This window comes from Pseudophryne corroboree, chromosome 4, assembly GCF_028390025.1.
Source record: "Pseudophryne corroboree isolate aPseCor3 chromosome 4, aPseCor3.hap2, whole genome shotgun sequence".
NCBI classification, from domain to species: Eukaryota; Metazoa; Chordata; class Amphibia; order Anura; family Myobatrachidae; genus Pseudophryne; species Pseudophryne corroboree.
In genome coordinates this window covers 544,833,389-544,845,490 of record NC_086447.1, presented here as the reverse complement: position 1 = coordinate 544,845,490, position 12,102 = coordinate 544,833,389, and the positions used below count along the sequence as shown (strand labels likewise).

At 45.6% G+C, this 12,102-nt stretch overlaps 1 protein-coding gene across 1 annotated transcript in view; it reads right to left on the bottom strand.

The window, feature by feature from the left end:
- MTCL3 (MTCL family member 3) overlaps nt 1-12,102 on the bottom strand; it is a 107,530-nt gene that overhangs the window by 16,304 nt on the left and 79,124 nt on the right. The gene's annotated exons all lie outside the window — the stretch shown is intronic.

Here is a 12,102-nt window from a genome sequence, read left to right as displayed (position 1 = left end):
CAATTCGCACGTGCGTCAGACAACCACAAAAGGCATCGCCAGTCAAAGATGGGATGGTACGAAAACTCTGTTTGCACAGGTGTTCGCAAGGTGATTGACAGGAAGAGGCCATTTGTGGGTGGCAACTGAGCGTTTATTGGGAGTGTCCGGAAAAATGCAGGCGTGGCCAAGTGTTTCCAGGGAGCGCGTCTGATATCAGATCCGGCCCCGATCAGCCTCTTCTCATCGCACTGGAGGAGTAAGTCCTGGGCTACACACACACTGCACACACTCGATATTTGCAGCTTTGCGTACACATACAATCGCACACTTGCACAGCGAATTTACACTCCCCCTTGGGGCGGCGACTATCAGAACGCAGGAAAGCATAGTTTGCAGCCCAGCGATCAGATCTGAATCACCCCCTTTATCACTGTGAAATGTATCACTTTTCAAGGCTTAGTACATCTCCCCCTTGAAGCCTCTAATGTTATCGGATTACAGCCATCAGCTAACAATGCAGAGACATAAGAGGAGAAAACTGCAGATGCTCTCAGACCCAACCCATTCTAATGGCCAGATTCAATTAGTCAAAAGCAGCTGCCGGCAGATTGCTCTGTGCGCATATTAACTCATAGCTGATTTCTGCTTGCATTTTGCAATAGGCTGAGAGCAGAAATAGAGATGAGCGGGTTCGGTTTCTTTGAATCCGAACCCGCACGAACTTCACTTTTTTTTTCACGGGTCCGAGCGACTCGGATCTTCCCGCCTTGCTCGGTTAACCCGAGCGCGCCCGAACGTCATCATGACGCTGTCGGATTCTCGCGAGACTCGGATTCTATATAAGGAGCCGCGCGTCGCCGCCATTTTCACACGTGCATTGAGATTGATAGGGAGAGGACGTGGCTGGCGTCCTCTCCATTAGAATAGATTAGAAGAGAGAGAGAGATTGTGCAGACAGAGTTTACCACAGTGACCAGTGCAGTTGTTGTTAAGTTAACTTTTATTTAATATATCCGTTCTCTGCTATATCCGTTCTCTGCCTGAAAAAAACGATACACAGCAGTCACACAGTGTGACTCAGTCTGTGTGCACTCAGCTCAGCCCAGTGTGCTGCACATCAATGTATAAAAGCTTATAATAATTGTGGGGGAGACTGGGGAGCACTGCAGGTTGTTATAGCAGGAGCCAGGAGTACATAATATTATATTAATTTAAAATTAAACAGTGCACACTTTTGCTGCAGGAGTGCCACTGCCAGTGTGACTAGTGGTGACCAGTGCCTGACCACCAGTATAGTAGTATATTGTTGTATACTATCTCTTTATCAACCAGTCTATATTAGCAGCAGACACAGTACAGTGCGGTAGTTCACGGCTGTGGCTACCTCTGTGTCGGCAGTCGGCACTCGGCAGGCAGTCCGTCCATCCATAATTGTATAATTATATACCACCTAACCGTGGTATTTTTTTTTCTTTCTTTATACCGTCGTCATAGTCATACTAGTTGTTACGAGTATACTACTATCTCTTTATCAACCAGTGTACAGTGCGGTAGTTCACGGCTGTGGCTACCTCTGTGTCGGCAGTCGGCAGGCAGTCCGTCCATCCATAATTGTATTATTATAATATATACCACCTAACCGTGGTTTTTTTTTCATTCTTTATACCGTCATAGTGTCATACTAGTTGTTACGAGTATACTACTATCTCTTTATCAACCAGTGTACAGTGCGGTAGTTCACGGCTGTGGCTACCTCTGTGTCGGCAGTCGGCAGGCAGTCCGTCCATCCATAATTGTATTATAATATATACCACCTAACCGTGGTTTTTTTTTCATTCTTTATACCGTCATAGTGTCATACTAGTTGTTACGAGTATACTACTATCTCTTTATCAACCAGTGTACAGTGCGGTAGTTCACGGCTGTGGCTACCTCTGTGTCGGCAGTCGGCAGGCAGTCCGTCCATCCATAATTGTATTATAATATATACCACCTAACCGTGGTTTTTTTTTCATTCTTTATACCGTCATAGTCAGTCATACTAGTTGTTACGAGTATACTACTATCTCTTTATCAACCAGTGTACAGTGCGGTAGTTCACGGCTGTGGCTACCTCTGTGTCGGCAGTCGGCAGGCAGTCCGTCCATCCATAATTGTATTATAATATATACCACCTAACCGTGGTTTTTTTTTCATTCTTTATACCGTCATAGTCAGTCATACTAGTTGTTACGAGTATACTACTATCTCTTTATCAACCAGTGTACAGTGCGGTAGTTCACGGCTGTGGCTACCTCTGTGTCGGCAGTCGGCAGGCAGTCCGTCCATCCATAATTGTATTATAATATATACCACCTAACCGTGGTTTTTTTTTCATTCTTTATACCGTCATAGTGTCATACTAGTTGTTACGAGTATACTACTATCTCTTTATCAACCAGTGTACAGTGCGGTAGTTCACGGCTGTGGCTACCTCTGTGTCGGCAGTCGGCAGGCAGTCCGTCCATCCATAATTGTATTATAATATATACCACCTAACCGTGGTTTTTTTTTCATTCTTTATACCGTCATAGTCAGTCATACTAGTTGTTACGAGTATACTACTATCTCTTTATCAACCAGTGTACAGTGCGGTAGTTCACGGCTGTGGCTACCTCTGTGTCGGAACTCGGCAGGCAGTCCGTCCATCCATAATTGTATTACAATATATACCACCTAACCGTGGTTTTTTTTTCATTCTTTATACCGTCATAATCAGTCATACTAGTTGTTACGAGTATACTACTATCTCTTTATCAACCAGTGTACAGTGCGGTAGTTCACGGCTGTGGCTACCTCTGTGTCGGAACTCGGCAGGCAGTCCGTCCATCCATAATTGTATTACAATATATACCACCTAACCGTGGTTTTTTTTTCATTCTTTATACCGTCATAGTCAGTCATACTAGTTGTTACGAGTATACTACTATCTCTTTATCAACCAGTGTACAGTGCGGTAGTTCACGGCTGTGGCTACCTCTGTGTCGGAACTCGGCAGGCAGTCCGTCCATCCATAATTGTATTACAATATATACCACCTAACCGTGGTTTTTTTATACCACCTAACCGTGGCAGTCCGTCCATAATTGTATACTAGTATCCAATCCATCCATCTCCATTGTTTACCTGAGGTGCCTTTTAGTTCTGCCTATAAAATATGGAGAACAAAAAAGTTGAGGTTCCAAAATTAGGGAAAGATCAAGATCCACTTCCACCTCGTGCTGAAGCTGCTGCCACTAGTCATGGCCGAGACGATGAAATGCCAGCAACGTCGTCTGCCAAGGCCGATGCCCAATGTCATAGTACAGAGCATGTCAAATCCAAAACACCAAATATCAGAAAAAAAAGGACTCCAAAACCTAAAATAAAATTGTCGGAGGAGAAGCGTAAACTTGCCAATATGCCATTTACCACACGGAGTGGCAAGGAACGGCTGAGGCCCTGGCCTATGTTCATGGCTAGTGGTTCAGCTTCACATGAGGATGGAAGCACTCAGCCTCTCGCTAGAAAACTGAAAAGACTCAAGCTGGCAAAAGCACCGCAAAGAACTGTGCGTTCTTTGAAATCCCAAATCCACAAGGAGAGTCCAATTGTGTCGGTTGCGATGCCTGACCTTCCCAACACTGGACGTGAAGAGCATGCGCCTTCCACTATTTGCATGCCCCCTGCAAGTGCTGGAAGGAGCACCCGCAGTCCAGTTCCTGATAGTCAGATTGAAGATGTCAGTGTTGAAGTACACCAGGATGAGGAGGATATGGGTGTTGCTGGCGCTGGGGAGGAAATTGACCAGAAGGATTCTGATGGTGAGGTGGTTTGTTTAAGTCAGGCACCCGGGGAGACACCTGTTGTCCGTGGGAGGAATATGGCCGTTGACATGCCAGGTGAAAATACCAAAAAAATCAGCTCTTCGGTGTGGAGGTATTTCACCAGAAATGCGGACAACAGGTGTCAAGCCGTGTGTTCCCTTTGTCAAGCTGTAATAAGTAGGGGTAAGGACGTTAACCACCTCGGAACATCCTCCCTTATACGTCACCTGCAGCGCATTCATAATAAGTCAGTGACAAGTTCAAAAACTTTGGGTGACAGCGGAAGCAGTCCACTGACCAGTAAATCCCTTCCTCTTGTAACCAAGCTCACGCAAACCACCCCACCAACTCCCTCAGTGTCAATTTCCTCCTTCCCCAGGAATGCCAATAGTCCTGCAGGCCATGTCACTGGCAAGTCTGACGAGTCCTCTCCTGCCTGGGATTCCTCCGATGCATCCTTGCGTGTAACGCCTACTGCTGCTGGCGCTGCTGTTGTTGCCGCTGGGAGTCGATGGTCATCCCAGAGGGGAAGTCGTAAGCCCACTTGTACTACTTCCAGTAAGCAATTGACTGTTCAACAGTCCTTTGCGAGGAAGATGAAATATCACAGCAGTCATCCTACTGCAAAGCGGATAACTGAGTCCTTGACAACTATGTTGGTGTTAGACGTGCGTCCGGTATCCGCCGTTAGTTCACAGGGAACTAGACAATTTATTGAGGCAGTGTGCCCCCGTTACCAAATACCATCTAGGTTCCACTTCTCTAGGCAGGCGATACCGAGAATGTACACGGACGTCAGAAAAAGACTCACCAGTGTCCTAAAAAATGCAGTTGTACCCAATGTCCACTTAACCACGGACATGTGGACAAGTGGAGCAGGGCAGGGTCAGGACTATATGACTGTGACAGCCCACTGGGTAGATGTATGGACTCCCGCCGCAAGAACAGCAGCGGCGGCACCAGTAGCAGCATCTCGCAAACGCCAACTCTTTCCTAGGCAGGCTACGCTTTGTATCACCGCTTTCCAGAATACGCACACAGCTGAAAACCTCTTACGGCAACTGAGGAAGATCATCGCGGAATGGCTTACCCCAATTGGACTCTCCTGTGGATTTGTGGCATCGGACAACGCCAGCAATATTGTGTGTGCATTAAATATGGGCAAATTCCAGCACGTCCCATGTTTTGCACATACCTTGAATTTGGTGGTGCAGAATTTTTTAAAAAACGACAGGGGCGTGCAAGAGATGCTGTCGGTGGCCAGAAAAATTGCGGGACACTTTCGGCGTACAGGCACCACGTACAGAAGACTGGAGCACCACCAAAAACTACTGAACCTGCCCTGCCATCATCTGAAGCAAGAAGTGGTAACGAGGTGGAATTCAACCCTCTATATGCTTCAGAGGTTGGAGGAGCAGCAAAAGGCCATTCAAGCCTATACAATTGAGCACGATATAGGAGATGGAATGCACCTGTCTCAAGTGCAGTGGAGAATGATTTCAACGTTGTGCAAGGTTCTGATGCCCTTTGAACTTGCCACACGTGAAGTCAGTTCAGACACTGCCAGCCTGAGTCAGGTCATTCCCCTCATCAGGCTTTTGCAGAAGAAGCTGGAGGCATTGAAGAAGGAGCTAACACGGAGCGATTCCGCTAGGCATGTGGGACTTGTGGATGCAGCCCTTAATTCGCTTAACAAGGATTCACGGGTGGTCAATCTGTTGAAATCAGAGCACTACATTTTGGCCACCGTGCTCGATCCTAGATTTAAAGCCTACCTTGGATCTCTCTTTCCGGCAGACACAGGTCTGCTGGGGTTGAAAGACCTGCTGGTGACAAAATTGTCAAGTCAAGCGGAACGCGACCTGTCAACATCTCCTCCTTCACATTCTCCCGCAACTGGGGGTGCGAGGAAAAGGCTCAGAATTCCGAGCCCACCCGCTGGCGGTGATGCAGGGCAGTCTGGAGCGACTGCTGATGCTGACATCTGGTCCGGACTGAAGGACCTGACAACGATTACGGACATGTCGTCTACTGTCACTGCATATGATTCTCTCAACATTGATAGAATGGTGGAGGATTATATGAGTGACCGCATCCAAGTAGGCACGTCACACAGTCCGTACTTATACTGGCAGGAAAAAGAGGCAATTTGGAGGCCCTTGCACAAACTGGCTTTATTCTACCTAAGTTGCCCTCCCACAAGTGTGTACTCCGAAAGAGTGTTTAGTGCCGCCGCTCACCTTGTCAGCAATCGGCGTACGAGGTTACATCCAGAAAATGTGGAGAAGATGATGTTCATTAAAATGAATTATAATCAATTCCTCCGCGGAGACATTGACCAGCAGCAATTGCCTCCACAAAGTACACAGGGAGCTGAGATGGTGGATTCCAGTGGGGACGAATTGATAATCTGTGAGGAGGGGGATGTACACGGTGATATATCGGAGGGTGAAGATGAGGTGGACATCTTGCCTCTGTAGAGCCAGTTTGTGCAAGGAGAGATTAATTGCTTCTTTTTTGGGGGGGGTCCAAACCAACCCGTCATATCAGTCACAGTCGTGTGGCAGACCCTGTCACTGAAATGATGGGTTGGTTAAAGTGTGCATGTCCTGTTTTGTTTATACAACATAAGGGTGGGTGGGAGGGCCCAAGGATAATTCCATCTTGCACCTCTTTTTTCTTTTCTTTTTCTTTGCATCATGTGCTGATTGGGGAGGGTTTTTTGGAAGGGACATCCTGCGTGACACTGCAGTGCCACTCCTAGATGGGCCCGGTGTTTGTGTCGGCCACTAGGGTCGCTAATCTTACTCACACAGCTACCTCATTGCGCCTCTTTTTTTCTTTGCGTCATGTGCTGTTTGGGGAGGGTTTTTTGGAAGGGACATCCTGCGTGACACTGCAGTGCCACTCCTAGATGGGCCAGGTGTTTGTGTCGGCCACTAGGGTCGCTAATCTTACTCACACAGTCAGCTACCTCATTGCGCCTCTTTTTTTCTTTGCGTCATGTGCTGTTTGGGGAGGGTTTTTTGGAAGGGACATCCTGCGTGACACTGCAGTGCCACTCCTAGATGGGCCCGGTGTTTGTGTCGGCCACTAGGGTCGCTAATCTTACTCACACAGCTACCTCATTGCGCCTCTTTTTTTCTTTGCGTCATGTGCTGTTTGGGGAGGGCTTTTTGGAAGGGACATCCTGCGTGACACTGCAGTGCCACTCCTAGATGGGCCCGGTGTTTGTGTCGGCCACTAGGGTCGCTAATCTTACTCACACAGCTACCTCATTGCGCCTCTTTTTTTCTTTGCGTCATGTGCTGTTTGGGGAGGGTTTTTTGGAAGGGACATCCTGCGTGACACTGCAGTGCCACTCCTAGATGGGCCCGGTGTTTGTGTCGGCCACTAGGGTCGCTTATCTTACTCACACAGCGACCTCGGTGCAAATTTTAGGACTAAAAATAATATTGTGAGGTGTGAGGTATTCAGAATAGACTGAAAATGAGTGTAAATTATGGTTTTTGAGGTTAATAATACTTTGGGATCAAAATGACCCCCAAATTCTATGATTTAAGCTGTTTTTTAGTGTTTTTGGAAAAAAACACCCGAATCCAAAACACACCCGAATCCGACAAAAATAATTCGGTGAGGTTTTGCCAAAACGCGTTCGAACCCAAAACACGGCCGCGGAACCGAACCCAAAACCAAAACACAAAACCCGAAAAATTTCAGGCGCTCATCTCTAAGCAGAAATCAGCTCTGAGACACATTCCACAAAGCCGCTAAAAGCAGCTCATAGCTAACTGAATCTGACCATTAATGGTTTTGCAATAAACTCAAATTCTTGTTGAACTGGGTGCCAACAATCAGAAGCCATATTTACTGTATAGTTACCGAGCTTGATTCTCCTACCTACTGTAGTTATCACTAACCACTCCTAACAGTTCTCTCCACCTGTCAGCAGATCGCTGCATCCATTGCTTGTGGGACCACCCTTTTAGAGGTACATGAATGTTATATCCCTATGTACTATAGTAGGGGTTGTCCATAGGTTGTATTGTATTAGTTAACACTCTAGAAAATGTATTTAATATAAAACTATATAAATGCTTCACTGTTAAGAAATAATTTTTCATTTTAAAATAATAAAAAAATAACAAAGGGCTGTGAGTGAACCCAGACTATTTCTGTCTTGTCAAAGGTAATTACACACCTCCTCCTTTTGCATGATGCACTTTTCCTCCCAAATGATACTCATTAAAGAGACTTTACCCACATGACTATGTTCAGTCACTTTGAAATACAATGCATAAGTGAATTAGTACACACAATGCATACCTAGATAGTGGAATACAGTGTTGGACTGGCCCACAGGGGTAGAGGGGAAACCACCGGTGGGCCCCACTGCCTGGGCCCCCCACTCCCTCCTCTAGTGATCAGATTTTGCACTTGAATTACACATTATGCATATGCTACATTATACTGCACAGCACTATGGTGTACTTTCTACAGTGTTATTAATCTGGTACATTATCATGCATGCACTAGCGGTATTTGCTATATATATATGTATCAAGGGGCCCAGAAACTGCACTACTGGTTAGCCAAGCCTCTAAGCATGGCCACTATCACTGTATTTCCTCGGTGGGCTCTCCATGCCCCAGTCCGACACTGGCGGAATACCATACTTATATCTTCTGCTTTGGAACATAAATATTGCCTTTCAGATTCACATTGGGCCTGATTATGAGTCAGATAAATATCTGTTCACAAGTGTTTGCATACAGAGCATGCAGCTGGGAATGTATGCATATTTGTGCATCTCTGTGCTCTGTGAGTCAGAAGGAACATGTCTGTATTGAGGAAGGGGAGCATCTGTCTGACAGATCTCTTGCATGTACAAGGTGCAAGTACAGATACTAATGATTGCGGTTGTGGTGGATGACATAAAATCAATGTGCTGCACAGCTTTCTGTTTGCGGATACATTAACGCTCGCATTAGCCCTATGGATTGTTGCATTAGCATAAGGTAGTAAATTAGGCAACAGCGCTGCTCACAGCTACAGGAACTTTGCACACAGTCATTCCTCTTGTGCTGAAAGCCTAGACCATTTAAAAAATGTTTAGACTTTCAGACTTTGGAACACAAAAATTATAACGTAATTATTAAATCATATGAAAATGCTTTATTACATTAGTATGAATGATTTGACACACAATATTTGTGTCCTAACAACTCAGGGGGTTGGTATCGGGAGAGCGCTGTTTGGGTTCCCAGAGGTCACCATACCGACCCTGGGATCCCGGTTGCCAGATCGCCACGCAGTGGGCTCAGTGGCCCACTGCGAGGCGCGGTCGCCCGATTATCTACACGAAGTGGGCTCTGTGGCCCACCGCGTGGCCTGGTTGCCAGATCATGACGCAGTTAGCTCGGTGGCTCGCTGCGTTTGCCATAGGTTCTATTTCCACTCTGTGGGTGTCGTGGACACCCACAAGTGGGAATAGTCCCTGTTAGTCGGCATGCCGACTGTCGGTCTGGCCAACGATCGGGATTCCAGCGTCGGTATAGTGACCGGCTGTATCCCGTCTGCTGGTCACATGACTACATCCCAACTCATGCACTAAGAATCTTTACTCAGTCTGTAATGTAAAAAGGGAGTTCTTCAGGCATAGGTATGAGGTGCCAGTCAATGTACTGAGTGAGCAGTGTCATGATGGAGATAATCCCCTTTCCGGCTGCTCCACCTCCTTCCTCACCACAGCCCTTCTCAGTCCTCCTCTAGGGCCCTCCTCCACCCTGCACCCAGCTCCAGCCCCTACAATACATTGTGTGGCCTCTCCTCTGGGACCAGCCCTGCACCCTTCTCATCTCCCATTTCATATGTTTATCCACTCTTCCCCCTCAGCTCTACCTTCCTCCATTCTCTCTACACCACCTTGCACCACCAACACCTAGATGGATAGAAAGAGATATCTACAGTACATGGTCGAGCCACATTATTATTAAGACCAACTAGGTGCAGTGATCATCCATTTGCTTCAGAGCCTCAAACGCAGCAGGGTGCACTGTACTGTCATTTTAGACAAGTCTGGTAGCACCCAGGTTAATTTTGACGGTGAGCTGCTCCACTGTAGCGTGTCGATTAGCCCTCACGCACCTTTGTAGCCGACGTTCACCTCTCCCATCAATAGCACGTGGTGCTCCGCAGTTTCCACATCAGGTATTTGCAATGGTGCCATTTATCCAGTCACGGTATACCTTCACCACAGCAGCACGCGAACAGTTCACAAACTGCGATGTTTCAGAAATACTGCCACCCTTGGCCCGAAACACGATAATCATTCCCTTTTGCAACTCAGATAAATCGCCCCTTTGACCCATGAGAGCAATATGTGTGCAGACAGCCTATTGCACACTTTATACACCCATCAAGCCAGTGTGCGACACGTGACGTACTCTGTGTTAGTGCAGTTGTAAACTTCCATTCATCTCAAAGATGCGTGTAGCAAGTATAGAGATACACTGTAAGTTTCATCATGAATTTGACTTGCATGTGGTGTTATCTTCCTGTTTCATTACAGGTTTGTTTGTAATGGCATATTTTACACACTTATAATAACATCAAAACACATATATAATGCAACTGAAATGCGTATTGAGTGAAACAGGTAATGTGGTTTACATGTATCAGAATTAGCATTTTGAAGTGTTAGAGCCTTTAATTTTAGCGTGTACATGACTGCCAAAAAATGCACCACGACACAAGCCAAATACCTGCAAAACGTAAATGATTGTGATATCATTTAAAGCAATGACTTTCATTGGCAGATTCATTTACATACATCCATATGCAATGTATACACATGTAAACAATTCTGACACTAATAAGCTAATTTATGAAGCGGTTCTGATCATGTTTATTATTATTTTTTGAAAGCGCAATGCTTTTGCTAGCAAGACCTAGCCATGTAAAGCATTGTCCTTTTAATTATCATGCATAAACACGATCCAGGTTTTACAACCCAACGCTTCACAAATATACCCCTCAAAATCAGTTTAAACTCAAACGACAGTGGGTATCTACCATCAAACTGACTCCTAGACAACTTGCAGTCAGTAAATCATTCCACTAATTGGATCTTCGCATGTAAACCAAAAGGGGCTACCTCACCATCCAGCCATTTGTTACTTGTTATGAATTAAAACTAAAACTTAAAACTTTAGCATTTCATATTCCCGCCTAAAAGATGACAAAGGATAATGTTAAGGTACCAAAACAAAAAACAAAAAATCCCAAAAGAAAAAAATTAATAAATCAGTGTGTACGTATATTGTAGTCTCTAACACAGTAATCCCAAGCTGGAGGAAAATACAGAAATGTGTCTATGTCTGAAAAGAAACACATTACTTTTGAGAGACTAAAATTATTTTTAAATACAAAGGACTTTTTATTCCATACTTTGCATCTAGGCCAATATCTTGCCTGTTGCATCAAGTAAAACTCAAGGATGAAAAGGGATTTGGCAACATCATGTTCAGCCTCTTGGGAAAATGTGATTTAGATGTGTCCAAAAATATTTTTGAATGTATTTTCTGAACATCTTGGAAACACCATGTTGTTTTAATAGTAATAAAGATTCCAATGTTTGTTTTTTATCTGAGTGGATACTAGCCCCAGTGCATATTTCTAAATCTATAGCTGTATTAAAACTCCCCTGTAAGAGCGGTTGCCCACTGGCATAAAGAAAACACCAATGACACTTCTCAATTTGACATACAGCACAGGTAAGGAGCTCACTCGCACTTACACTACATAATGTATACAGTAAATAAGTAGAGCAGGCGCCATCATATAAAATGCAGTTTTGCAGCTGCCTCTTCTGAATGAAGGTGCAAACAGAAGTGGTTATGGAATCATTGACACCAACACTTGTTTCAGTGCCGCAACTGGGGGGGGGGGGGGCTAAGGGAGCATGCACCCCTGGTGCAGGTTTTGAGGGGGCGCCAAGGAGTTACAGAGAAGAAGGGTTTTTTTTACTGGCAGTGCTGTGCTGCTCCAGTGAGACAGCAGACGGTTCCCTGGGCTGTGACTCTGACCCACCTGTCTGGCTCTTACGCTGTACCTGGGATCTCTCCTGTGCCAGCTACTGTCTTAAACTCTCTTCTTTGCCATGCAGTGCTGTGACTAGCGTGCGGTGCACATTGCAAGCTATAGAAGCGAGCTGTTGGTGCTGTGTTTTTCAGCAGGCTATGATCCTGGCTGCCTGGCCAGCACCAATCGATAA